Below are 25,138 nucleotides of genomic sequence, written 5' to 3'. Positions count from 1 at the left end.
GTGGAGAGTGCTGCTATAAACATTGGGGTACAAATGCCCCTATGCATCAGTACTCCTGTATCCCTTGGGTCAATTCCTAGCAGTGCTATTGCTGGGTCATAGGGTAGATCTATTTTTAATTTTTTGAGGAACCTCCACACTGTTTTTGAGAGCAGCTGCACCAGTTTGCATTCCCACCAACAGTGCAAAAGGGTTCCCCTTTCTCCACATCCTCACCAGCATCTATAGTCTCCTGATTTCTTCATTTTAGCCACTCTGACTGGCATGAGGTGATATCTGAGTGTGGTTTTGATTTGTATTTCCCTGATGAGGAGTGACATTGAGCATCTTTTCATCTGCCTGTTGGCCATCTGGATATCTTCTTTAGAGAAGTGTCTATTCATGTCTTCTGCCCATTTCTTCACTGGATTATTTGTTTCTCAGGTGTGGAGTTTAGTGAGCTCTTTATAGATTTTGGATACTAGCCCTTTGTCTGATATATCAGTTGCAAATATCTTCTCCCATTCCATCAGTTCTCTTTTAGTTTTGTTGTTTCCTTTGCAGTGCAGAAGCTTTTTACCTTCATGAGGTCCCAATAGTTCATTTTTGCTTTTAATTCCCTTGCCTTTGGAGATGTGTCAAGTAAGAAATTGGTACAGCTGAGGTCAAAGAGGTTTTTTTCCTGCTTTCTCCTCTAGGGTTTTGATGGTTTCCTGTCTCACATTCAGGTCCTTTATCCATTTCGAGTTTATTTTTGTGAATGGTGTGAGAAAGTGGTCTAGTTTCATTCTTCTGCATGGTGCTGTCCAGTTCTCCCAGCAGCATTGGTTAAAGAGACTGTCGTTCTTCCATTGGATATTCTTTCCTGCTTTGTCAAAGATTAGTTGCACATACTTTTGTGGGTATAATTCTGGAGTCTCTATTCTATTCCATTGGCCTATGTGTCTGTTTTTATGCCAGTACCATGCTGTCTTGATGATTACAGCTTTGTGGTAGGGGCTAAAGTCTGGGATTGTGATGCCTCCCACTTTGGTCTTCTTCTTCAATATTACTTTGGCTATTCGGGGTCTTTTGTGGTTCCATACAAATTTTAGGATTGCTTGTTCTAGCCTCCAGAAGAATGCTGGTGCAATTCTTATTGGGATTGCATTGAACGTGTAGATTGCTTTGGGTAGTATTGACATTTTAAAAATATTTATTCTTCCAATCCATGAGCATGGAATGTTTTTCCATTTCTTTGTGGCTTCTTCCATTTCCTTCACAACCTTTCTACAGTTTTCAGCATACAGATCTTTGACATCTTTGGTTAGGGTTATTGCTAGGTATTTTATTATTCTTGGTGCACTTGTGAATGGGATCAGTTTCTTTATTTGTCTTTCTGTTGCTTCACTATTAGCGTATAAGAATGCAACTGATTTCTGTACATTAACTTTATATCCTGCGACTTTGCTGAATTCATGTATCAGTTTTGGCAGACTTTTGGAGGAGTCTATCGGGTTTTCCATGTATAATATCATGTCATCTGCAAAAAGTGAAAGCTTGACTTCATCTTTGCCAATTTCGATGCCTTTGATTTCCTTTTGTTGTCTGATTGTTGATGCTAGCACTTCCAACACTATGTTAAACAACAACAATGAGAGTGGACATCCCTGTCATGTTTCTGATCTCAGGAGGAAAGCTCTCAGTTTTTCCCCATTGAGGATGATGTTAGCTGTGGGCTTTTCATAAATGGCTTTTATGATGTTTAAGTATGTTCCTTCTATCCCGACTTTCTTGAGGGCTTTTATTAAGAAAGGGTGCTGAATTTTGTCAAATGCTTTTTCTGCATTGATTGACAGGATCATATGGTTCTTTTCTTTTATTAATGTGATGTATCACATTGAATGATTTGCAAATGTTGAACCAGCCCTGCAGCCCAGGAATGAATCCCACTTGATCATGGTGAATGATTCTTTCTATATGCTGTTGAATTCAATTTGCTAGTATCTTATTGAGAATTTTTGCATCCATATTCATCAGCGATATTGGCCTGTACTCTTTTTTTGCTGGGTCTCTGTCTGGTTTTGGAATCAAAGTATGCTGGCTTCATAGAATGAGTCTGGAAGTTTTCCTTCCCTTTCTATTTTTTGGAACAGCTTGAGAAGGATAGGTATTATCTCTGCTTTAAATGTCTGGTAGAATGCCCCAGGGAAGCCATCTGGTCCTGGACTCTTATGTGTTGGGAGATATTTGATAACTGATTCAATTTCTTCGCTGCTTATGGGTCTGTTCAAGTTTTCTATTTCTTCCTGTTTGAGTTTTGGAAGTGGTTGGGTGCTTAGGAATTTGTCCATTTGTTCCAGGTTGTCCACTTTGTTGGCATATAATTTTTCATAGTATTCCCTGATAATTACTTGTATTTCTGAGGGACTGGTTGTAATAATTCCATTTTTATTCACGATTTTACCTATTTGGGTCATCTCCCTTTTCTTTTTGAGAAGCCTGGCTAGAGGTTTATCAATTTTGTTCATTTTTTCAAAAAAACTAACTCTTGGTTTCATTGATCTCTTCTACTGTTTTCTTAGATTCTATATTGTTTATTTCTGCTCTGATCTTTATTATTTCTCTTCTTCTGCTGGGTTTGGGGTGTCTTGCTGTTCTGCTTCTATTTCCTTTAGGTGTGCTCTTAGGTTTTGTATTTGGGATTTCTTGTTTCTTGAGATAGGCCTGAATTGCAATGTCTTTTCCTCTCAGGACTGCCTTTGCTGCATCCCAAAGCATTTGGATTGTTGTATTTTCATTTTCATTTGTTTCCATACATTTTTTAATTTCTTTTCTAAGTGTCTGGTTGACCCATTCATTCTTTAGTAGGGTGTTCTTTAACCTCCAAGCTTTTGAGGTTTTCCAGTCTTTTTCCTGTGGTTGATTTCAAGTTTCATAGCATTATGGTCTGAAAGTGTGCATGGTATGATCTGAATTCTTGTATACTTATGAAGGGCTGTTTTGTGACCCAGTATGTGATCTACCTTAGAGAATGTACCATGTGCACTCAAGAAGAAAGTATATTCTCTTGCTTTGGGATGCAGAGTTCTAAATCTATCTTTCAAGTCCATCTGATCCAATGTATCATTCAGGACCCTTGTTTCTTTATTGATCCCGTGTCTAGATAATCTATCCATTGTTGTAAGTGGAGTATTAAAGTCTCCTGCAATTACCACATTTTTATCAATAGGTTGCTTATGTTTGTCATTGTTTTATATATTTGGGGGCTTTCATATTTGATGCATAGACATTTATAATTGTTAGCTCTTCCTGATCAATAGACCCTGCAATTATTATATATTGCCCTTATTAATCTCTTGTTACAGCCTTTAATTTATAGTTTGTCTGATATAAGTATACCTACTCCAGCTCTCTTTTGACTTCCAGTAGCATGATAGATAGTTCTCCATCCCCTCACTTTCAACCTGAAACTGTCCTCAGATCTAAAATGAGTCTCTTGTAGACAGCAAATAGATGGGTCTTGTTTTTTTTTTATCCATTCTGATACCCTATGTCTTTTGTTTGGAGCATTTAGTCCATTTACATTCAGTGTTATTATTGAAAGATATAGGTTTAGAGTCATTGTGATCTCTGTGGATTCATGCTTGTAGTGATGTCTCTGGTACTTTGTGGTCTTTGCAACATTTCACTCACAGAGTCCCCCTTTGGATCTCTTGTAGGGCTGGTTTAGTGGTGATGAATTCCTTCATTTTTTGTTTGTTTGAGAAAACCTTTATCTCTCCTTCTATTCTTAATGACAGACTTGCTGGATAAAGGATTCTCGGTGGCACATTTTTTTTGTGTTCATCACATTGAAGATTTCCTGCCATTCCTTCTGGCCTGCCAAGTTTCAGTAGATAGGTCTGCTACTATTCTTATGTGTCTACCTTTGTAAGTTAGAGCCTGTTTATCCCTAGCTACTTTCAGAATTTTCTCTTTATCCTTGTATTTTGCCAGTTTCACTATGATATGTCTTGCAGAAGATTGATTCAAGTTAACGTCTGAAGGGAGTTCTCTGTGCCTCTTGGATTTCAATGCCTGTTTCCTTCCCCAGATCAGGGAAGTTCTCAGCTATGATTGATTCAAGTACACCTTCAGTCCCTTTCTCCCTCTCTTCTTCTGGAATTCTTATGATATGGATTTCATTCCGTTTGATTGTATCACTTAGTTCTCTAATTCTCCCCTTATACTCCTGGATTTTTTTATTTCTCTTTTTCTCAGCTTCCTCCTTTTTCCATAATTTTATCTTCTAATTCACCTCTTCTCTCCTCTGCCTCTTCAATCCACGCTATGGCCATCTCCATTTTATTTTGCACCTCATTTTTAGCATTTTTTAATTCATCATGACTATTTTTTTTTTTTTAATTTTTTTTTTCAACGTTTTTTATTTATTTTTGGGACAGAGAGAGACAGAGCATGAACGGGGGAGGGGCACAGAGAGAGGGAGACACAGAATCGGAAACAGGCTCCAGGCTCCGAGCCATCAGCCCAGAGCCCGACGCGGGGCTCGAACTCACGGACCGTGAGATCGTGACCTGGCTGAAGTCGGACGCTTAACCGACTGCGCCACCCAGGCGCCCCTCATCATGACTATTTTTTAGTCCCTTGATCTCTGTAGCAATAGATTCTCTGCTGTCCTCTATGCTTTTTTCAAGCCCAGCAATTAATTTTATGACTATTATTCTAAATTATTGTTCCCTTATATTGCTTAAATCGGTTTTGATAAATTCGTTAGCTGTCACTAATTACTAGAGTTTCTTTTGAGTAGAATTCTTCCATTTCATCATTTTGGCTAGTGTCTGCAGTAGCTCCAAACTGCAGGGCACTTCCCCTGTGCTGTCCGGAGTAACTTGTGTTGGTGGGTGGGACTGCAGTCAGACCCGATATCTGCCCCCAGCCCACATCTGGGGCCACAGTCAGACTGGTGTGTACCTTATCTTCCCCTCTCCCAGGGGCAGGACTCACTGTGCAGTGGTGTGGCCCCTGTCTGGGCTACTTGCACACTGCCAGTCTTGTGGTGATGCTCTATGGGATATGGCCAAGGTCGTATTAGCCGGGGTGTATCCGCAAAGTGCACAGGGATGGGAGGGGCAGGCTTAGCTGGTCCCCTTCAGTGGTCCCCTGCGGGAGGGGCTCTGCAGCATTAGGAGGAAAGCAGGCCTGCCAGAGGGATGGATCCACAGAAGCACAGTGTTGGTGTTTGTGGGGTGCAAGCAAGTTCGGTGAAGGGAACTGGTTCCCTTTGGAATTTCAGCTGGGGGACGGGGGAGGAAAATGGCGCTTGCCAGCGCCTTTGTCCTCCCCCGTCCCCCAGGTCTGTCCTTCCGGGACTTAACAACTCTCCCTCCCAGCGTCCTCTCGCACTCCCCACTCTCAGAGAGCAGAGCTGTTGACTTTAAGAATTCCAGATGTTAAGTCCCACTGGCTGTCAGAACTCATACAATCCGGCCCCTCTGCTTTTGCAAGCCAGACTTCAGGGGCTCTGCCTTGCCCAACAGGATGCCCCTCCACTGCCTGGCTCCCTCCCAACAGTCCATGTAGTGTGCACCGAGTCTCTGCTCTTCCTACCCTCTCCCATGGGCTTCTTGTCTATGCTTGGCTCCACAGAGTCCATTCTGCTAGTCTTCTGGCAGTTTTCTGGGTTATTTAGGCCAACGTGGGTGGAATCTAAGCAATCAGCAGGACAAGGTGAGCCCAGCATCCTCCTACACCACACTCTTCCCTGATCTCCTTGTGAAATGAAGTTTAGAAATACTAGGAAATAAAACATTTATTCTTTTTTTAAAAAAAAAAATTAATGTTAATGTATTTTTGAGAGAGAGAGAGAGAGAGAGAGAGAGTGAGAGAGAGTCAGAGTGCAAGTTAGGGAGGGGCAGGGAGAGAGGGAGACACAGAATCTGAAGCAGGATCCAGGCTCTGAGCTGTCAGCACAGAGCCCCAGTCAGGCCTCAAACCCACCAACCATGAGATATGACCTGAGCTGAAGTCAGACTCTTAACCGACTGAGCCACCCAGGTGCCCATAAACCTTTATTGTAATCAGTAGTAGCCAACCACACAAGATTGTCACTTTGTCTGTTTTATTTTTTTTTAAATTAAAGTACTTTTCATCCATAATAGCTTGGTATATATATTCTCTTTTCCTCATCTCCATCAATAAGATAATATCAAATAAGTTTAAATATGCCCTATACAGATGGAAATTTTAAATTTCAAATCTGTTAGCATCAATAAAGAAGTTTAATATTTTTAAATTTTATAGTTTGATATTTTTATTCTAACCAAAACTTAGTAGGAATGATAAACAAAAAATGATATCGTGTGTAGCTATTTCTTATTATAAATAACCAAGGTCATACATACTTTCAGCTTTATTTGAACAATTCATTTTAATGGCAATTAGTAGTAAAAAAAAATCGTAGCTAATTCAGAATAGAATTCTTTTTTTTTTTAATTTTTTAATGTTTGTCTATTTTTGAAGGATAGAGAGAGAGACAGTATGAGCTGGAGAGGGCAGAGAGAGAAGGGGACACAGAATCTGAAGCAGGCCCCAGGGTCTGAGCTATCAAGGCAGAGCCTGACACAGGGCTTGAACTCATGGGTTGTGAGAACATGACCTCAGCCAAAGTCAGACACTTAACTGACTGAGCCACCTAGGTGACCCATCAGAATAGGATTTTTATGACATCACTTTTCAATTTGCTAAAGCTAACATAGTAGGGTGAAGTTTATCTTCAGTCAACTTTTGTAACTTTTACTTGGCAATTCTGGAAATCAAACTCGTCTTTTAAGTGTAACACCACTTCTGCATTAGCTTCTTGGATTTGTTGAGCTAATGTGTCATCGGACCTATTCCTCAAACTGTTATTTTTCCATTTTTGAAGAGTAATGTTCTTGGCCAGCTCTGTATGATATAGACTAATGATTGGACTCCCCATCCTTTAAGTGTTGTATCTGTAACACATTCCTTAATCGGCAAAGTCTGCTTTTGACAATTGAAAACATAAACATAACGGATAGGATAATGATACACACAAATCAATTAAATTGATTTGAGCTTGCAATGTTGATGCATCATTTAGTTTTGCAGACAGGTATCTTTAATCAGACAGTACAGGAGCTACTTTTGGCTCCCAGAGAACTTTTTTTAGGGCACTGAACCTCAAATACACTTTAGCACTACATTCATTTTAATAGTCAGTGGTGACGCTTGCATTTACAGGTGCTGATATTCAGTTATAATTTTGTCAGCAATTTAAAGCACTTTGTGAATTTTGCTTTTGAAAAGAAGAAAGAAATGTATCAGCCGTCACAAATCTCTCATACCCTGATACCCTATTCCCCCACCAAACCACAGATCTTTTATTAAATTCCACTATGCCTCTGTAGGAAATGTGAATAGTCATTGAAACTGGTTCAATGCCAGGATTTGAAAGCTGATACTTTGAAGAATGTACCCAGTATATATTAAATGAACACCAAACTCCCTGGCAATGAGAGAAATAATATGAGACGATGACACGGTTAAATTTAGAAACAGAATTCAAAATATCCCCTGGGTTTTCATTTCAAGGTCATTCACAGACACATTCTCATAATCCTGTGGAATTTCATCCCAGTTGAAATCCATTTCACGTGTGATGTAGTCTTTTATTTTTCGTCTATTAAGATTTTTCCATATATACAAGAAAGAAAAACAGTATTTATTAAGTACTTACTATAGTCCTGAGATTATGCTAAATGCTTCCCTGTATATCTAATGATTACAAGAAGAATAATATTAGCTGATATTTGGGGGGGGGTACCTCCTTAGGGAAAGACAGTTTACTAAGCAATTTTGCCTCTTGGTTATACTTTTTTCTCACCAAAAGTTCATGACTTTTACAAATGAAGAAATCGATGTTTACAAAGGTTTAAAAATTAATCCAAAGTGGTTGCTACTTTACTAAATGGCAGAGCAAGATTGGAACCTTAGTTACTTTGTCTCTAAAGCCCATATTCTCAAAACAATGACAATACAAAGGTTTTGGAATCAGACTGTGTTTTAAATGTCTTCATTTGTGAATTGCTAATAATAATAATAGTACCTACAATAGAGGATTCTAGGGAGAATAAAATTAGTGAATAAAAATAAATTTTTTATAATGATAATGCCTGGAACGTAGTAAACATTCAAAAAAACATTAGCTATTAGTATTTTTGTTTAATGATAAAAATAATTATTAGGTTGCTATATTCTAAATGTTAGTAATCTTTTCTTTATATTTTTATCTTATCATTAGAAATACAAAGCATTAAAAATTAAAATATGTACATTCTCCTGTCATTCTAGCTTCCCAATACTTTAAGATAAGAAAGTTTGGGGATGCCTGGGGGGCTCAGTTAGTTAAGCATCCAACTCTTGGTTTTGGCCAAGGTCATGATCTCATGGTTGTGGAATCGAGCCCCATATTAGGCTTATGCTGAGTGTTGAGCCTGCTTAAGATTCTGTCTCCTTCTCTCTCTACCCCTCCTCTGTTTGCACTCTCTTTCTGTGTGTGTGTGTGTGTGTCTCTCTCTCTCTCTCAAAATACACATAAAATAAAATAAAATTACAAAGTTTGAAACATTTATGCTAAGTATTATTTAATAAATTTAGTATTTGGGGGATCTATGACCTATTATGTAAAATCAGCATGCCACAAAAAATATTTCAAAACCCCACTAAAAGCAACACCCACTAAAAGCTTTGCTATTTGATCCTCAAACCACTATTTAATTTTCAAAATGTTCATCATTCCAGAGGAAATAAGAAATTGAATATAAGACATCATGTGAAACTAACCACTATTCATTGTTCCCACCACACAGATAATGTACTGAGATTCACACACTGCTGTATTTTTTAAACCATCCCTAAAATTCTTTTCTCTCATATCCTTAATGGACTGGGAAAATTGTTCCTGTATTTTAAACTTCAATCTATTTCTCAATTTATTAGTTATGCATTATCTAATAGTAGCCAGTCAAAAGGTATTTTGGCAAAACACTTATCCATAAAATGACTGAGTTTTCAACAAAGCCTTGACGAAAGAACTTTAAAGGCTGAAATCAGTCTCAGTTTAAAACAGCGATAACGGTATTTACCTGTTATTCCCTTCTTTAGACCTTTGTTTCCCAGTGAGGCAGATTGCTTGCCAAGAGCTGACCACTCTTGATGAAGTGTTTTTGTAGCTGACATCACTTAACCTCTCAAAATAGCAGTTTTATCCAAACTTACAATTAGTAGAAGGCTTTTGAAGTGCACTGAAACCTTAGCAAGGCTTCTCAGCAGGAGTTGGATCCTGAGAAGGGTTCTTTTACTAGACTTGGTCAGAAAAAGTGGCCTATTAATATTACTTTCTAGTCATGGTTGTGTTTTAAAGAAGTCAACACTTAAATGAGCTATTCAATCAATAATAGTTGCCTTTACAACATTAAGGTTGGTGCTGCAAGTACGATGTGGAAATCATTAGTGCTCTTCACCAACTCTTTCTGCTCTGGCTACCTGGTGGGATTTTCTTTCATGATTTCCTTTTTACTTGGCTTCCTCAGGTGAGCCCATGTGACTAGCTCTGGCCAAAGGAGTCATGAACACGAGTAACATCGGCCACTTCTGGGCCAGAGCATTTAATTGACAGAGTTAGATCCTCATAAATCGTCTTTCCTGCTGCCACAGCATTCCAAGTAATAGCTACAACATACACATCAGCCTGGTCTCTGAAAGACAATGAACAAAACCCTCAACTGGTCTGTACTGATTGTACACAGTAAGAAAAAAAAAATAAACATTTGCTGGGTTAACCACTGAGACATTTAGAGTTGTTTGTTACTATAGCATAATTAAGCCTATCCTGACAGATAAGCACAAGAATTACGAATGAAAATTTGTGGCCATTCTAAAGGCAAGCTGGCATTTTTAGAATGTTACATGTATAGTCTTTAATGATATACTTATGCTTATTGCAATAAGCTGCCAATTTTGTTTCATAGGAACTTATATCCTAAAAGTGGATCCATGATTTATGCCATCAATACCTAATACTTTAGTAGTCACTATGAAGCAAGGAATCTCAATGAGTTTTTGTACTATCTTAAACTTTATTGTAAATATACACATGATTGTAACTAATATATTTTTTCACTAGAGGAAGAAATAGAATGAATTGTCTTATAAATCAATTATTCCTTATATTCATTCGAAGTGATACTTCTTTAGATCATTTATTTTTCATGATAACCTGTGTTGTGAAAATCAAAGTGAAAAAATGAAACATAATTACAGACAAATTGCTATTTGTCTATTTAACATTCTATTGCACAGGAGCACCAAGGCATGGTTACTCTCTTTGCTTTGATCAGAAGTAGTTCTGTCAAGATTCTTCATTTCCTGTAATAACCCAATTGTAATTCATGCATATCTAAATCTTGCATGAGTTATTTTATATTTTTACTATATACTATATCCTAAAGTGACAAATCACCTATGTTTAGAATTTTTATGAAAGGAAATGCTTAAAAAATGTTTCTTAATTTTGTAAACATAACACTGAAGTTAGTAGAAAAGTCACACAGTTAGCCTATTAAATACCTCCCATATTTGAATGTATTTCAGTCTTATTTCCTCTTTATTTTAGGTTTTGCAGGCCTAACAGTGCGAGTAATTTCAGTCCATTCTGTTATGGCATCACTTTTAATCCCCAATCCTTTTCATGATCCATTTTAGGTACTTCTCCAATATTGGGCTATCACACATTCAAACAATGACCAAGTTTCAGAAATGACAGCTTATAATGATGTGTGATTATGTTGTGTTCAGAAGAGAACTTAAGCTTGTTGATTCTAAAAGGACTCATATTCTTTAAATTTATAGTTTTATAAGGCCTATTGGCTTAGGTATATTTTTTAAAATAACCTAAACTAACAGTTTTTCCGAGAAAATATTTTGAAGTATTTAATTTTTCTTTCTCATCCATGCAATAACATGGTATTTTGGTCTGCAAAATGGTGTAAAATCAAATTTCCTGAATTAATGGACTTACAAAAATTACTGTAGCTCATAGCAAGGTGCACACTATGAAGCAACCTATCTTTTGGTTTTTAAAAAATAAAATCACTCCATCTTGGATGAGGCAACATAAGGTGTATGAAATTAATTGATTGCACAACTAAAACTTGGAGTAAATTACTAAAATTTAGTTCTCTCATGGAAGGGTAGACAATGATTTCCTTCAGAATATGTATCTGACTTTGGTTCAAATTCTTCTGTTATGCTGTACAGATGAAAGAAAAACCTATTTTTGTTCTAGATGATAGCACCAGATACTGAAACTGAACCCACGTGACTGGATGCAGATTTTAAAGGATAATACATATCTGTGCACTAATGCATGCTCTTAAAACTCCACACCACAAGGTCAAATGAAAATACCAGTGACTATTTGCAATTCACTGTTATGTGACAAGACAGATGATGACAGCTAATATTTTTATAATTTGTTTCTATGTAAATTTAAAATGTTAAATACAACACAAAAGCTATGTTAGCATATTGACTCATTTCTACTTTTACCTACTGATTAAAAAAAAAAAGAATCTCCCATCTCTATTATTTTTGAGTATAAATAATTCATGTGTATAAGAAATGACACCTAAGGTATATTCAGTTATCAACTACCTAGGATTTTGGAAAGTTGAAGTAACATAGATAGTTCAAAATTCTATAAAATAAAAACTTTATCATATGTTTTGAGTGGGATGAATTCTATTTTATTTACATAGCATATGCCAAATATAACCAAAGGAAGCAATTCAGAAAGGGCTAGGGTAATCAACCATGTAATACAATATTGCCATGGACAATCTACAAAATAGAGAATCTATGTACAAATAGTCATGAATGATAACTTTAGTCCACCTATTTTGAAACAATTTTGAGGTAGTTTATTGTAAAAGCATAGTATAGGAAATGTTAAACCATTAATGCAAAATTTAAATGTACAAATTAAATTGTAAAAGGTGAGGATGGGGGAAATTAAGTAGGAAATATCTGTTAGCTCATTCTTTAACCATATAAAAAGCCTTGGATATCAATCAAAAGATTGACAAATGAATATTTGCATGTGTTAATTTAAAGTATATATTTGTTCATGTATATGTAATTTTTTTAAATTCCCATATTTTCCAGAAATTTCAGTTAATCAATCAATTAGATTGCAGTTGTGTAAGGATAAGAGGGTACCTAGTGCATTCAGAAATGATGATAGAGGAAAATAGTAGCAGTTGGGAATAAAATTTAGGTTCCAAGCAGAAGTGGATTTGCCATGTTGTTGATAAGGCCCCAGCTTCAAAAGCCCTGAACTAGAATGAGGCTCTTCCACAGGCCTGTACCTAATTTAGTATTCATGATTTTATTATTTTTTTAAGTTTATGTATTTATTTTGAGAGAGAAAGAGGGAGAGCATGAATGGGGAAGGGGCAGAAAGAAAGGGAGAGAATCCCAAGCAGGCTGCACACCATCAGCACAGTGCCAGATGCGGGGCTTAAACTCAGGAACACTGAGATCCTGACCTGAGCCGAAATTAAGAGTCAGACCCTTGTCTGACTGAGCTGCCCAGGCACCCCTTGTATTCATAATTTTAAATTCTTTTTTCTGAAACAAGGCTCCCAAAATTATATAAGCCTGATGTCCCATAAAGCTTGGATTGGTTCCTGGCTTTAAGTTTTTGGCAGTTTAAGAAAAATGTACTTGATCACACAATACTTAATAATAGGGAAATTTCCGGTTAATCAAGACCAGTAAACATTTCTTCTAGTTGATATGCTCATACAGAAACTTACTATTAAATACTTCATGTAAAGTCACTGAAAAAATAAAATAAAGTTATAGTCCCTTGGAAATCATGTCACAAATGGCAATATATCACAGAGATATGGAACATTATTTTACCTACGGTGTTTCTTTATATAAGCAGCAAGGGCATGCTATTAAAGCATATTTCACATACTGTTCTTTTTTCAGGATGGCACAAAGGAACCCTGGAGTCAAGTTTGCTGGAAAGTTTGTTATGGGGTAGGGGGTGAAGAAGAATAATAGCAAACTCAAGAGGTAGGACAGAAAATAAAATAGAAAGAGATGAGCTAGAAGAACAAACACATTGTGTACAGAAAGGATATTATCCAGTCACAGTAAAGTAGAAAGATGAACTATCTTGTGGAACTGCAAGATTCAACAAGTTGTGTGCAATTTTCCATTACCATCATGCATAAAATGAGAGCAATAAAATTAAAGCATTAATAGTTGTATGGAAACAAGATTTTCAGTACAACGAACTGACAAGATGATATGAAGGTAATTGGTCATGAGAATATTTAGCAATTGTAATGGTTGTCTTTAAAAAATTGCTTTACCATAATTAAATTACAAAAAGTAATTGTTTCATTGCAGCATATTCCTATATACCATATTAAAGAAAACAATAACTACTTCAAACAGTATGAATATTATTTCCCAACAATTATTATTCAAGTCAGGATTTCTTCATTGCTATGTAACTGATGCATTGAGGGTGTCTGACATATACCAGATTCTCAATAAATATTTTTGTAAATTAAAAAAGCACTCATGACACTAGAGACATTTAAAATGTAGTTTTGTTATGAAAGGCATAATATGAGTATAAATATACTTAGTGTACACAGTAATTATTTAAAAAGGACTCTGTGTGTAATAAACTATATATACATAACAAAATCACAACTCTACATTATAAATTTAATATATTACAAATTTTTACCTAGTCATTATAAACATAAATTGCACTATATAACCAAAAATTCGCTTGGAGAATGCTCACAATAAAAGGTGATTCTGATTGTTTGCATCACTTTACAGAACCATCCAAAGTAGGGGCGCCTGGCTGGCTCAGTCAGTTGAGTGTCTTACTTTGGCTCAGGTCATGATCTCACAGTTCTGACAGCTCGAAGCCTGGAGCCTGCTTCGGATTCTGTGTCTCCCTCTCTCTCTGACTCTCCCCAGCTCACACTGTGTCTTCCTGTCTCTCTCAAAAATAAATAAACACTAAAATAATAATAATAATAATAATAATAATAATAATAATAATAATAATAAAATAACTATCCAAAGAAGCTGATAATCTGGCTTCATTTTCTTGCACAGCAAGTGGAGATATTTAGAATTATTTGCTAGACTCTAGAAAAGCACTAAAATTTGGGACAATTTTTTATAGAATTAACAATCAAGGTATCTAACATGTAAGAGCTTCATCAACAGCTTCAGTTGGGAAACTCTAGAGAACTGTTTCTTAATGATAACTTTCTTTTTCTTTGTACCTTCACACTCCCAAAAAATAGTCTTGAAGGGTAAGAGAACTCAGAAAAGAACTAAAACTAAAACTACTTCAGAAGTGTGTGTAGAAAGCAGAAATGTAATGTCACAGTCATACTCATCTGTCCTGGCAATAATTGGTGTTTATGCTTATTACATGGTAGTGTTTATCTAAACATTCCCTGGCGGAGTCAGTTTGTGACCCTCTATTCTGTATTTGAGTCCTTGTCTAGTGCCAGCAGCTTGGAATTCTGCCTTAGACATTGTAGAATAAATTAAAGAAATAAGTTAAAGGTATGGAATAAACTAAAGTAAATAAATAAATTAAATAAATAAATAAATAAATAAATAAATAAATAAATAAATAAATAAAATGAATCAGTGCCGAAATTCAGAGACTTTTAGTTAGGATAATGATTTCCTATTTAAGTTTTTATACAGTAAAGATTTATTTATCAATCCATCTGTTTCTCCTTCAGGCTACAGACAACCTCTAGATATGATCAACAAAGAAAGAGTAGAAAGACAGAAAGTATTCTTTATCATTTGTATATCCCATTTACTAATTAAAACAATATATCATTACGTATGTTTGAGTGATAAAAACACATTAATAAATTACCACTTGATCAGCCATTTGAACTTTTGAATTTAGTTACCTCATTACTAAATTTACAGTTTGGTAAAGTGATTCTTATGCGCACACCAGTTGATTTACTATAATTTTCTAATTTTGAGTTATAGAGCATGGTAAGCTATGCTTTAAGTTATATAAGTAGAACATATTTATTCTTGCCTATACATTAATTAAAACTTTGGAAAATATTTTATGGACATTTTAATTACCATTATTTTAAGGAAATTATAGATGTTTGGGAATAAGAATAAACAATAACAAGAGGATTTTCTATATCTGAGATAAAATGTTTTTGGTTTAAAACAAAGAAGAACTAGAGGTACATCATTCTGTATATTATTGACCATAATTGTTGAATCTTAAAGGGAAAGATCAGGCTCTTAAAGAGAATAATCAGTGAAAGTAAAGTGCTGCTTAGGTGCAAGAAAAAAGGCATAAAAGCACAAGAGCAAGTATAGATAGGGCAGGGAGCACACACATTAGAAATAATCTAAGGGCTAAAAGTAGGTACTTTCCTGAAGCAAATACAGAATTAATCAAAAGACTGACATCTAATTATAGGAAAGTCCTGGGATAACAAATATAGAGGCCTAAGAAAAATAAGAAAATTAACATTTAATCTGAAAGGGTTAAACCTGGCCATGATTATCTTAGAAATTGAAATGGAAATTTTCCTCCCTGACTATAATGAATCAGCCCTAAAGTCTGAAGCTGTTCAGGACCAAGGACAAAGACAATTCAACACAGCCACATAGATTTTCTCATCTCACTTGTCTGAGATTCATATATAATCATATAGCTGGAAATGACTTTAGAAATCATCCATCCCAACTCCTTTACTTTGCAGATAAGAAAACTGAGGCACAAGGTTATTGGTAACTTTTCGAGTCACTCTATTAATAAGGGGTAAACCAGTTTAGAATCTAAGTCTACTTTTATACCTGGTACAGTGTTCTCTGAATCATACAAATATATAGAATCAAATGTGCAGAAGATTGTGAGTGCTTGTTTTCATATTAAAAAGTAATTTATAGGGGCGCCTGGGTGGCGCAGTCGGTTAAGCGTCCGACTTCAGCCAGGTCACGATCTCGCGGTCCGTGAGTTCGAGCCCCGCGTCAGGCTCTGGGCTGATGGCTCGGAGCCTGGAGCCTGTTTCCGATTCTGTGTCTCCCTCTCTCTCTGCCCCTCCCCCGTTCATGCTCTGTCTCTCTCTGTCCCAAAAATAAATAAAAAACGTTGAAAAAAAAAAAGTAATTTATAGTTGGCTTTTGTGGATGTATTTGTAGGTGTGTGCTCGCACACGCGCGCGCACGCGTGTGTGTGTGTGTGTGTGTGTGTGTGTGTAGAGGTTAATAGTCTAAATGAACAGAGAGACCTTTTTCTGAATACCCCACTCTAATCACAAGTGACTATGTTTCAGACCAAACATCTAATTTTGGTGTGTTCATTTGGAAATGGTCAAAAGAAAGCTGCCCAAATTCAGAATATCTCCTTGGTTTTTCCTTTGGTTAGCAGTATTTTATTTTAATTTAATTTAATTTTATTTTATTTTATTTTATTTTATTAATTTTTTTATTTTATGTTATTTTAGAGAGAAAGAGCAAGTGGAGGAGGGGGCAGAGAGAGAGAGAGAATCTCAAGCAGTCTCCATGCTCAGCACAGGGACTAACACAGGGCTCAATCCCATGATCCTGGGACCATGACCTGAGCTGAAATCAAGAGTCAGACCCTCAACTGACTGTGCCACCCAGGGGCCTCTGGTTAGCAGTATTTTAAATAGTTACTTGCTATTTTGTTCTCTTTATTCTGCAATTTTCTTGTTTGATATCTCGGACCTCTTCTTTATTTGTCATTTCTGGGTGTTCTATGTTTTTTGCATTGTTGTTAATTTGTAAATAGTTCTGCTGACTTTTTTTTTTTCTTCTTTTTATCTGAAGGTTTGGTCAAGAAGAGTTAGAATTTATAAATATTAAACTATTTTTGAGATTTTATGAGAAAAAAATCAATGAGGGAAAAATCTACTTTTAAGCAGAAATATCAAGAGGAATTAAAGGTTAAGTTCCAGTGATAGTATAAGATCCAGAGGTTTGTTTTATGACCTATACAGCCATTCAAATAGTAAAACAAATTGGGAATTGAAATATGAATCCTAATTTGGAAACATTTTTTTAAGAAAAACTTTTACCTGCTTAGGTAATATTACAACTACTTGGTATAGTGTAAAGATTATGAACTTTGGAGTCTGAATGAAAATGTTGGCTTGACCCATTCTATAATGTTCAGAATATTTCTTAGCTTCCCTCAGTCTCAGTTTCTCTTTTTGAAAAATAAAAATATACTTTTGGATAGCATTAAATCACACATGTAGGCATATTAATTCTCCCTGATGCAGACCCCTAAATAGCTGAAGAAATCTTATGTATGATCCAGAGTTAACTATCATGAATCTGCCCAGCTCCTGCCATTGTGATAAACTCCAAGAGCCAGGGGATTAAGTCTTGTTTTAGACATAGACTCCCCCCCGCAAAAGGAATCTAGTAGAATCTTAGGGGGTTTTAGACTTTCTTTTGCCCTAAATAAGAATTTGTGCCTTTTTCTCTGTGGATCTCTAATTTTTTTATTCTTCAGCCCTTGCTATCTCATCATACCTTGCTGTGGGTTTTTGGAAGGGATTTAGCTGTTGAAATATACCTGACTATTGACAAAGAAGCTTTCCTTCATTTTATACAGGGTACCATTTCTGTTTCTGCATGTCAAGCTATTACTGACTGATAGTAAAGAGACACTGTGGAAGTCACACACAGTTCACATACATTCCATAGATTATAATAAAGTTAAATAAACATTAAAATTTTAAAAATATGCATCGTTTTCTTAATGAAGAGGTTCTGGGAAAATCAAGCAAAAACCTTTAATAAGAAAAAGATACAAATATATATTATATGTCCATAAATACTAATATTTGCTTCTGTGTACTTTACTCACATATCAATTATTATATTGAAACAATTTAAGACAAAAACTTTTGTGATTTCCCTTGATTATAGATTGCATACCTACATAAACTCATTAGAATTTCCCCATAGATCTCAGTTCTCTTCTTGAACTTCACAGCTATAGTTGTTGAAAAGTTTGTTTGTTTGTTTGTTTTCTTATATTCAGCCAAAATCTGTTTCCCAGAACCTCAACTCACTGATAACTTTGACAATCACTAAGTCCTGGGAGTCAGTAAAAATGGGGACACATTATATCTTCTCTGGAAATACAATCTAGCTGATAGTTTTGTGCTTTAGTTTCCTTTTCTGTAAAATGGCAATAGCAGCATATATATTATGCTGAGCGTGAAATGTAGTAATGATTTTCTACATGTCAGTTCATTCCATCCACTCCTCTTTTTTCCCTGCCTCAGAAAGTATCTCCTATTGTTGAAGATGGAAATGGCTGAAACAATTAATAAACAAAATGTCAGTATGTAATTAAGCATTAAATTGCTGCTGTATTTAAAATATACATATTAATTTGTGGAACATATAATATGCATGTTGTGGATTTAACTTAGAAATCAATACTTTTGTTGTTGTTGTTTACTTATTTATTTTGAGAGAGACAGAGTGCAAGCAGGGGAGGGGCAGAGAGAGGGGAAGGCAAAGAGAATCCCAAGCACTGTCAGCACAGAGCCTGATGTGGGGCTCAAAACCACAAACTGTGAGATCATGACCTGAGCTGAAACCAAGAGTTGGCCTCTTAACTGACTGAGCCACCCAGGTGCTCCAGAACTCAATACTTTTTAAAAATGTAATTATGTTCCTTTGTGATACTTGGATGTTCTTCTGTGTTTTTTCTTTTTTCTTTTCTTTCTTTCTCTATGGACATGTCTGTTAACTACTTCTCTCTCTCTTCTCTATATCCAATCAATGACCCAATCATATTGATTATATCCCAGTGTTGTTACACGTTTGAGCCCCTATTTTCTCTTCTAGTTGTTGTTCTAGTCCAGACCTTTGTTAACCGTTTCCTGAACTATAGCATTCTATTCCCAACTGGTCTATTTGGCATGAGTTACGTCCTTCTTCAGTTCATCCTATAGACTCTAGCTGGTTTAATTTTCCTGAGCAAAATTCTGACTAAGATATTGCATTGCTCAAATACTCTCAATATTTCATATTTTTTCATGTTCTTGAATGAAGTTCAAGTACCTTTTCTTGGAAATTAATATTATCTAGATAAAGCTTCACTCTGACTTACTCCTGTTTTACACTTTCTTCACTACCCTGCTTAACAAACCCTAAGGCCCTGCTAAATTTGATATTTGCTGCTTTCCTTTTGCACTTTATAACTCTTGCCTTTGAGCAATGCTTACCTATCATCTCATATTGTCCTTCCCTCTTTATAGACTTTTCACCATCTTTAAATGCTTACACCAGATATTACCTAAATACCCCTCTCTTATTTGTGCTCCTACAGCTCACCGTGACCATTTTAGAATACTCATAATCTTTTGCCCTGTTTGCATGAACATGTTTACTCTCCCCAGCTGTATTATAAACTGCTTGAAAGTTATCTTTATGTAAGGCACCTAAGTTAGAGTTTTAAACCTGTAGATGACAAAAGTATTGCTTTTGAAGTCTCCAGAGTCACTGCGATTTGGAACAGCAGAGTTTGTTTCATAAGGAAGGACAGTCTTTGAGTTGGACAGCAGGGAATTTAAGGGAAGACTTTTCCCAACAGAAGTTTGTATAATGGAAGGCAATTACTCTGAGTAAAGACTTGTGTTGAGGGTAAAGTTGGAAATAAATCCAAGTACTTATAAAGGAGTCTCATCATAGAGATCTTGAAAAACAGAAGAGTTTAAAAAGGCAAACGATGGTAAAATAAAAATATTGTATCAGGAGTCAGGAGACCAGTCACAATTTAACTTCTGATAGGTTAAGACTTTAATAATGATTTTTATGCACCTCAGTTGCTAGTGTGTGAAATTAACAGATAAGATTCAATAGTTTCTAGTCTCTTCTAGCTTTAAAATTTAAATTTCTTTAGCCTATAAAGAAATAATGGGCTACATTATGTTTTTGGGCAATTAGTGGCATATAAAAGCAGTAGTTAAGGAAGATAGGAAAAAGATCAATGAGGATTAAAAAAACTTTATAAATATAATATTTTGGCTACTTTATTCTATATAAGTAAAAATATTTAATAACTTTGGAGACATCTGTAATCATATAAATAATGTATTACAAGTTAGTGAGTGTATATCCTAATTTTTGTCAGTTTACCATTTACTAGTTGAATGTTCAAAATCCTTAATTTAGAACCATAATAGTCTGAAGGGGTCACAACTGTTATGCAGACCAACACTCAAATTATCCCAGACAAATGAGGTTCTATCTTTGATTTTAAATACCTCAAGGCAAATGGCACAGTCTTTTCCTGGCTCAAATAGATTCAATTACCTCTAATGACCCCGTTACAGTTTATTGAGTGTCTGTGATCCAGGTGCTTTTGCTGAAGCCTAGAGTAAAATTTTATATCATTTTGTGAAACTCCTGGACAAAATGAATAAAAATTACTGAGACCTTTTCTTACAAAACCATTTTTTTAAATGTGAATATTGTTGAGAACCTACTGTGCGAAAGAGATGTGCTAGGCCCCACAGAGAAGCCAAAGATGAGTAAGACAGCCTTTGATCTGAGGGAGCTTGTAGTTTGCTAAGATGCAGGAAATATGCAAAATAGAGCTTCTGAAGGACTGACAGGTGGCATTCAGTAAATGACAGGTCAAATAATGCAGAAGTTAGACTATGGTGTGTACTACCAGAGAAATACAAAAGCAATGGGAACTCGGTATCCTAGATTATATATGGAGAGAGAGGAAGACACAGAATCTGAAGCAGACTCCAGGCTCTGAGCTGTCAGCACAGACCCCAACACGGGGCTCAAACCCACGAACCATGAGATCATGACCTCACCCCCAGTTGGACGCTTAACCAAGTGAGCCACCCAGGTGCCCTAATGTTTGTTTTTACAAGTCACAGATTTTGGGGGTGCTTGTTATCTAGCATAATTGTAGCCATCTTTGACTAATACATGCATTATTTTGTAATATTTTGATAGCTATGTTTCCTAAATAATGGTAAAATATAAATGGGGTGTTAGGAACAGGAGATTTGTTGTAATAAGTTAAGTGTTGATTAAATGTCTCAAAATAAATATATCTCAATAAAGGTAATAAGATTTTAGTAACTAAAAATATAATCTTCTCTAGAAACCATTTTATTCTCATTGGACCCACAAGAAAGTTGAATCTGAAAAAGAGATTAGGATACACAGTATTTATATAGGAAAACTGTAAATCATTTGAAAGTTTCTGCTTTTCAAACTAACATTTATACATGTCCCCTTCTTAAATTAAAGCACAGCATGAAAAATTGCTTGTAGGGGCCCCTGGGTGGCTCAGTCAGTTGTGCGTCTGACTCTGGCTCAGGTCATGATCTCATGGTTTGTGAGTTCAAGCCCCATATCAGGCTCCGTGCTAACAGCTCAGAGCCTGGAGCCTGCTTCGGAATCTGTGTCTCCCTCTCTCTCTCTGCTCCTCCCCCACTTGTGCTCTATCTCTCTCTGCCTCTGAAAAATAAATAAATGTAAAAAAAAAAAATTCCTTGTATATTTATACCATTCATCACCTGTGCATTTTAATCCCTTTGTAATTTAGTTACTAGGGATCATGATGCAAGGCATAAATTGCCTTTGTTCTGATGGGGACTTATTTGGAATAAGTGGCCAAAAGATGTAACTATATATTAAAGTTTTGTAACTTTTAAACTATGTATAGATAGGGGACCATGGGTGGCTCAGTTGGTTAAGTGCTCAACACTTGATTTCAGCTCAAGTCATGATCTCACAGTTCATGAGATTGATCCCTGTTTTGGGCTCTGCACTGACAGCATGGAGCCTGCTTGGGATTCTCTCTCTCCCTCTCCCTCTCCCTCTGCTTCTCTCTGGCTCACTCTGGCTTCACTCTGTCTCTCAAAATAAATAAATAAACTTAAAAAAAAAAAACTATGTACAAATACTTGGCAGGAAAAAGTTGCAATGTCATATAAGGATATACTTAGGAATTATAGACCCAACTGAATAAATTCCTCAATTCTAATGGATGGCCTATGCAATTCAAATAAGCTCATCTAATTTTTTTAGCATGAGTATATATATATATATATATATATATATATATATATATATATATGAATAGAAAGTTGTGTAATTATAGAGTGAATATTTCCATTTCAGATGTCAAAGACATCCTGTCAAAAGCCAAGAACTATGAGTAAGTGGATGAAAATACTTTGCTTCATAAACAAGTTGGCCTATTTTTTTTTATCCTACTTCTTTAAAGAGACAATTTCCTTTTATAGGTAAGATAGTAATTGTTGAATAATTAAAATATATTTCACAGTAAGTCAGGAAGACATAAAGGACATCAGGACCATTTTGTTTCAACAAGACTAAAACCATTTTCTACATATTTGTCTATCAATATGTAAAAAACTCATTAAGTAGATGTTTTATTATTATGCATCTCTAATTCAAATTTCTTAGTTGCAGGAAGAAAACCTTTTCGAAAATATTTTGAATAGTTCCTTAGCAAAAGATTTTTGTCTACTAAGATTTCCACTTTAAAGTTGAGGTTATGATGTAGAACTGATTTAATATAGGTTATATTTAGTTAGTTGGTTAATTCCTGGATGTAAAAAGAAATAATTATAGCTAGACATTTCACTTTTTTAAGCATACATAGTTTTCTTGGATTTGAAACATCATAGTTACTTGGGCTTTGTTTTTTTTTTTTTTTTTCCTTGCAAAATCATAATAAGCTACCTCTATCTATCTTCCAATTAAGTACAAATATCTATGTAGTTTTGTAATTAGTTATACATATTTTTTAAATAAATCTTTCAGCACCTAAAACAACATAATTAGGGACAAAGAATATCAACTTAACTAATGAACATAGAGTTGAAAAATAGAATTCTGAAAAATTAAATGAACTCTTGCTTTGCATGTCAGTGAAAACCTTTTGTTATTTTCTGGCAGGTATCTAGATAGACAGAAGCTTTCCCATGTATTGACAGAACTGTGCAAAACCCAATTAGTTCTTTAGCTTTACCAACATCTGTTCTTTCCTGAGAAATTATTCCAAACAATTCTTAAGCAAGCAGAAAGTTATTCACATTATAAAAAGTTCAAGAATACTTTAGCTTAGTTTTATTTTGGGCTTTGTAAAGGCAGACAGAAACTGTCACAGACACCAGCTTTAGATAAAATCTACAGTACATTAAGCCTGGTGCTTCACCCGCATTATAAAGACCAATAGCCAAGCTAATGGAGAGAAACTGCATGTACAAAAAGTCAAAAGAAGAAAATAGATGAGAAATAAAATATCAGAAGTGTATGAACATGTGTACATTTCAGATTGCATGTAAATCTAGCATTTAATTTATATAGTTGCTGCATTATGCTGTATTGTTTCAAGTGTAATAATCATCTCCTTGACTATGATGTAAACTCCTTGAAGCAGGCATTGTGTTTATAGTCCCTTTGTATTCCTTAAAAGAGCTAAGCCTAGTGCTGAACAACCATTAAATTATTATTGATAAATTGATTAAGATCATAATTCAAATTTGATAGGACAATGCAGTGTTAGATTGTTAATTGCAAACTGCACAACTGTTAGGAATTCAAGTTGAATTGACACGAATAGCTTTAGGTTACCCCGACATTGTTTATTTATTTCTAATTTTAAGATTGCTCTAACTTTATGGCTAATGACTAAAATTTGTAAAACAGTTTTCACTGTAGTTAAAAAATATTTCCCATGTAAATGTGGTCTGTGTACTTCTTTTTTATTCTTCCTTTGGTTTTGTGCAAAAAGAAAAGATACATTATATGCTCTTTAAGCATTGCTTTCCTCCCTTTCAGACACACATTAAATCTGATGAAGTGAGAAGACTCCCATTTTGATAATCCTTTTATCTTCACTCTCCAACTAAAGTTAAGGAAGAAAGAACTATTGACATTCAATAAAGAATGATGGGAACCCCTGCTTTCACTTGCTCTGACCCCACATAGGAAGAGAAGTAAGTCAAAGAAAGTCATAATGACACATCGTTTTCATTACTATGTGATATTTCAAAGTTAAAGGAGAGAGGTAATACAGAGGGTATACTCTCTCTTAGACTCATATCTTTTCACAAGTTTCCCAACCAGGATATGGTTATAGAAGGACTATCCTCTCTTCTAGGGACCACATTGTATTCGTAGGAAAATTCTAGTAGACGTTGACATTGTGATTCTGTGTATTTAAGTGTTGTAGCTTTGTTTTAGGCATAAGTAATTGAATCTGGCTGTAACCCAGCCTGTATCAGATTACTTCACTGGAGTTGAGTGGGTTTAGAACTCACCTCTCCTCTCTTTGGGTTCTATGGTGGGAGCTGCACACTCTTGTTGAGACAAAGAAGATGACCTAAGATACGTTTCTAAGTTGTGAGTTATTTTTACGCAACCTTGTGATAAGGAGTATGATCTTTACAAAAGGAGCAATGGTCTTTATTAAATAGGTGTCTAAGAGTATTATTGGAGAAGGGTGTCTTTGGTGACTGTATTGTTGGTTATATCTGACTCTAATTCACGGGATATTGCTTTGAGAAAACTATTGCTAATAGTCCCTAGACTATCAGTGACATTTCCTGTGTTATTAATCATAGAAAAGCTGCCATAATTTCAATGTACACATCTTCCTTGACTTATGATAGGGTTATGTCCTGATAAAACCCTGATAAATGTTGTAAGTTGAAAATATCATTAGTTGAAAATGCATTTAATATACCTAACCTCGGGCGCCTGGGTGGCGCAGTCGGTTAAGCGTCCGACTTCAGCCAGGTCACGATCTCGCATTCCGTGAGTTTGAGCCCCGCGTCAGGCTCTGGGCTGATGGCTCGGAGCCTGGAGCCTGTTTCCGATTCTGTGTCTCCCTCTCTCTCTGCCCCTCCCCCGTTCATGCTATGTCTCTCTCTGTCCCAAAAATAAATAAAAAAATGTTGAAAAAAAAAAATTTTAATATACCTAACCTACTGAACAGCAT

At 35.6% G+C, this 25,138-nt stretch overlaps 1 long non-coding RNA gene across 1 annotated transcript in view; it reads left to right on the top strand.

Annotated features, from left to right (window-relative positions):
• Positions 1-25,138, top strand: part of LOC131512693 (uncharacterized) — a 176,656-nt gene that overhangs the window by 32,860 nt on the left and 118,658 nt on the right. The window contains exons 3-4 of the long non-coding RNA XR_009262250.1: positions 22,288-22,324; positions 23,977-24,134. This is a non-coding gene — a long non-coding RNA (uncharacterized LOC131512693). The remainder of the gene's footprint in view (positions 1-22,287; positions 22,325-23,976; positions 24,135-25,138) is intronic.

Source organism: Neofelis nebulosa, chromosome 5, assembly GCF_028018385.1.
Source record: "Neofelis nebulosa isolate mNeoNeb1 chromosome 5, mNeoNeb1.pri, whole genome shotgun sequence".
NCBI lineage: Eukaryota > Metazoa > Chordata > Mammalia > Carnivora > Felidae > Neofelis > Neofelis nebulosa.
Note: the sequence above shows the minus strand (reverse complement) of the source record. Positions and strands in the feature narration are given on the sequence as shown.